At 48.4% G+C, this 4,806-nt stretch overlaps 1 long non-coding RNA gene across 1 annotated transcript; it reads right to left on the reverse strand.

Annotated features, from left to right (window-relative positions):
* Nucleotides 1-433: 433 nt before the first annotated feature.
* Nucleotides 434-3,699, reverse strand: LOC147990613 (uncharacterized). Its single transcript, XR_015600056.1, has 2 exons — nt 2,798-3,699; nt 434-689 (listed from the first exon to the last, which is right to left on the reverse strand). It is a non-coding gene; the product is annotated as an uncharacterized LOC147990613 (long non-coding RNA).
* Between the last annotated feature and the right edge of the window lie 1,107 nt (nt 3,700-4,806).

Here is a 4,806-nt window from a genome sequence, read left to right on the forward strand (position 1 = left end):
TAGACAACTATCAGTTTTCTGTTCATATGCGAAAACTGAAAGAAATCTTTGATGCTAACTCTGCGTGTGATTATGGCAGTGACAAACCCGAAAACCATGACTTTGATCTGTTGAGGAAGCTTGTGTTTCCTAACGGATCAATCCTGCGAGCCAAACTGCCCGGGAGACAAACTGGACTACCATTGTCGCGGAAATTCCATGCGATAGAAGCTTCTAGAGCCTACTGGTACTTCCTAGCCAGAAGCCCCACGAGCTCGACGTCCAACAATACAACCACCACCCCGTGCACAAGGTCGCTCCCTACTCCCTCCTGTTCTGAAACACCCACAATGCAGCTATATCTCCCATGTGTCGGGGCACGACTTAGAGGCATAGCCGCATGGTAGGCTTGTCGCAAGAGGGGTAATCTTCACACATCCCATGTACTGAATAATAAAGGGATAAAGAGTTGGCTTAAAATTGCCACTTCACACAAATACAAGTTAAATATACATCATCCAGATTACAATCAAAGTCTGACTACAGAACCAAAATAAAAGAAGAAACCCCAGATGCTAGATCCTCAATCCTCCCAACTGGGCTCCACTACTAATCAACAGGAAACGGAACAATACAATGAACATGATCTTCATCGAGCTCCCACTTGAGCTCGGTTGCGTCATCCACACTGGTATCATCGGCACCTGCAACTGTTTGGAAGTATCTGTGAGCCACGAGGAATCAGCAATCTCACACCCGCGATATCAAGACTATTTAAGCTTATGGGTAGGAAAGGGTAGTGAGGTGGAGCTGCAGCAAGCACTAAGCATATATGGTGGCTAACATACATAAATAAGAGCGAGAAGAGAAGCAACGCAACGGTCGTGAACTAGAAGTGATCAAGAAGTGATCCTGTAAGCTACTTACGTTCAAGCATAACACAAGACCGTGTTCACTTCCTGGACTCCGCAGAGAAGAGACCATCACGGCTACACACATGGTTGATGCATTTTAATTTAAGTCAAGTGTCAAGTTCTCTACAACCGGACATTAAAATATTCCCATCTGCCACACAACCACGAGCACGGCTTTCGAAAGTTCAAACCCTGCAGGGGTGTCCCAACTTAGCCCATCACAAGCTCTCACGGTCAACGAAGGATATTCCTTCTCCCAGGAAGACCCGATCAGGCTCGGAATCCCGGTTACAAGACATTTCGACAATGGCAAAACAAGACCAGCAAAGCCACCCGATGTGCCGACAATCCCGATAGGAGTCGCACGTATCTCGTTCTCAGGGCAACACCAGATGAGACAGGCTACGAGTAAAACCAGCCCTCGAGTTTCCCCGAGGTGGCCCCATAGGCGGCTCGGTTCGGACCAACACTTAGAGAAGCACTGGCCCGGGGGGTTAAAATAAAGATGACCCTCGGGTTGGCCGACCCAAGGGAAGGGTAATAGGTTGTTAGGCAAATGTAAAACCAAGGTTGGGCCTTGTTGGAGGAGTTTTATTCAAAGCGAAGAGTCAAGGGGTTCCCATAACACCCAACTGCGTAAGGAACACAAAATCAAGGAACATAACACCGGTATGATGGAAACTAGGGCGGCAAGAGTGGCACAAAACACCAGGCATAAGGCCGAGCCTTCCACCCTTTACCAACTATATAGATGCATTAATTAAATAATAGATATTGTGATACCCCAATATATCCATGTTCCAACATCGAACAAACTTCAACTGCACCTACAACTAGCAACGCTATAAGAGGGGCTGAGCAAAGCGGTAACATAGCCAAACAATGGTTTGCTAGGAAAGGTGGCTTAGAGACTTGATATGGCAATATGGCAGGCATGGTATAGCAAGTGGTAGGTAACGCGACATAGCGATAGAACGAACAACTAGCAAGCAAAGATAGAAGTGATTTCGAGGGTATGGTCATCTTGCCTGACATCCCGCAAGTAAGAAGAATGAGTCCATGAAGAAGACAAACGGACAAAGTCGAACAAATCCTCGCAAACGCGACGTTATTGGAACCAACCCGAAGAAGCAACACCGGAAAGAAGCAAACAACATGGTAAACAACCATCACATACACATGGCATGATGCACAATCAGGTATGGTGCATGTTCGGTTTAAGGAGGCATGGCATGGCAAAGTGCACAAGCAAAACTACAAGTTAAGTGGAGCTCAATATGCAACGAGTTGCTTATTGACGAAACACCACATGACTTATTTAGTTCACTCTCATTTATGTACCCAACAATATTAAAAGTTGTTAAACATGGCAAGAGATGCAGCATATGAAAACTACTTATCTAGGCAAGTTTAAATGAGGCCGGAACAACAAACAACAAGTCCGGAAACTCCTCATGTGCATATTTTAGGTTTGGTACTGTTCTGACCTAATACAATTTTAGAGTTATCAAACATGGAAAGTAATGCCACCATGTTAAACTAGGCATTTTTCTACCCCATTTACATATAAAGATTATTTAGTTTGGAGCTACGGTTATTTAGTTATGAATTAAAGCATTTTAACCTGACATTTGAACAAATTTAAACAAACAGCAATTTAAACATTTCAAACATGCATGAAAGTTCGATATTATGAAACTATAAAAAATTCAAAGCATTTTACATACAAAGTTTGTTCTAATCCGATGCACGGTTTATGAGATATGATATGCATGCAGTTTAGGGGGTTTTCTGTAAAATAGGTAATTCTCTGGTTATTAGACAAATCGCAGATCTGGGAAAAAAACAGAGACGGGCCGAAACTGACTAGCCCAACAGTGGAAGGGGGCGCAGCGGTGGCTCACCATGAGCCAAGGCCCACCTGGTGGAGGCAGGCCAAGCGATCTGGCACGGGAGGCCGAACAACGCTGGGTCAACGGGCGCCGGTTGTGGCTTGGAGAAGGCAGGGTGCGGTCAACGCGACCACGACCACGACAAGCAGAGGTCGTCCCGGTTGCAGAGGAGGCAGGAAACGGGGCACTCCAGCGAGGAAGATGGCCGGCGCGGGCTCTCAGGCATGGAGAAGCTAAGATCGACCGGATCCAGTGCGCGGGAAACCCGTTCCCAGTGGCGGTGGGCTCGACGAAGAAGACCACCAGCGGACAGGAGCGGCTCCAGGAGAGGAACTTGGCGAGGGGTTCCGCAGGCGCGGGAGCACTAGAGATGGCGTGGGGACTTGGAGCTCGGGGAGGAACCATGGCGGCCCGGGCATCCTGCCGGTTCCTGAGGTGCACCACTCGGAGAAGAAAAAAAAGGTCGGGCACAGCGGCGCAGGAATGCTTGTATCCATGGCGGGGACCTACTGGTGCTGCCGATGGTGAGGTGGTTCAAGCGGCGCGGCTGATGGGCCGGCTCCAGTATTGCGAGAGGCGCCAACGGCTTGCGGTTGGTGCGTCCATGGCAGATTAAGGAGTCATGGCGTCATGGCATGAAACAAGGAGGGAAAATAGGTTAGAGAGAGAAGACAAGGGATCAGAGAGAGAGGCGGCGAGGAAAAGGCCCTGTGCTCCGTCGAGGGCGCTTACCGGCGCGGGGCGAGAAACGGGAGAGGAGGAGCTCATCTCCCTGGTCGACGAGGAGAGCGAGGGGGGTTGGATCGACTGGATGGATGGATTGGGAGGAGACCCCAAGGAGGAAGAGACAGGAGGAGTGTTGGTTGGCTAGTTTTGGATCCCGATGGGGAGAGTGGCGGCGGCGTGGGGATGGATGGGACATCTCCCCTAGAAATTAGGGTTGATCTGTTTATATATGGCATATGAATTTTTGGGTAGGGGCTACCTCGTCCCTCCGATCGTAATTGGATGGTCGAGAAACAAATAGGTAGGGAGTCCAAAAAGAAAAACAGAGATGTTTTGTAGATGTTTGGGGATGAACCGGATCCAACGATGACGACTACCCGGGTCAGGTCCGGGACCGCTTCCGGACGCGCGCGCGAGGAGGGCCGCGGGCTGACGGGAGAGGTTAGATTGGACCTGGCGGCAAGTAGTGGATTGTGTAGACGGTCTAGGGAGGGAAAAGAGGGATAGCCCGGCAACAGTATCGGAGACCGAAAACGTCCAACGATAGACCGACTACAATGCCGCTATAGTTATCCGTTGGGGCGTCAAACGAACTCCGAATGCGATGAAACTTGGCAGGCGGTCTACCTACACTATAACAACACCGCTTGCCAACTTTCATCCCATTCCGAGAACATTTCTCGGCCACTTATAAAATAATATTTCAAACATGCCACGGGCGCGTGCGAGTGTGGTTGGGCTCAGAACGGACAACAGAAAGAACTAAGAGACCTGGACAGATGCATGTTTTGAAAACATGAAGATGCAATGCAGATGATGACATCACAGGATGCAACACGCAAGAGAATGACACGGCAACAAACAACGAATAACTGGAAGACACCTGGCGCATCGGTCTCGGAGCGTTACAACACTCCACCACTACAAGAGGATCTCGTGCCGAGATCTAGGATGGCACCAAAGGGAAACGGAAGAGGAACAGAAAAGGTAAAACTAAGTTGTTCTTTGACAAACGAGTGAAACCAAAGAACCTTGAGAGGTTAAACAATTTCGAGAAAAGAATACACCGGAGATGATCGAAGTTGAAAACACTCCGTTAGAGAAGAGGAACAAGGAACATCACGAGAACCCAGTGGTTGAAAGACATGAGAAAAGGGTTGCAATGGGTAAGAAGTACATGCAAGCACTCCGGGTGAAACGAGATGTACAAGGAATGATAAGGATCAATTATGACAACACTTCGGTTGGAAATGGAAGGCAATAATATGAACTTGGCCAAATGAAAGAACTTGAAT

This window comes from Triticum urartu, chromosome 1A, assembly GCF_056163025.1.
Source record: "Triticum urartu cultivar PI428250 chromosome 1A, HENAU_Tu73, whole genome shotgun sequence".
In the NCBI taxonomy this organism is placed as follows: Eukaryota; Viridiplantae; Streptophyta; class Magnoliopsida; order Poales; family Poaceae; genus Triticum; species Triticum urartu.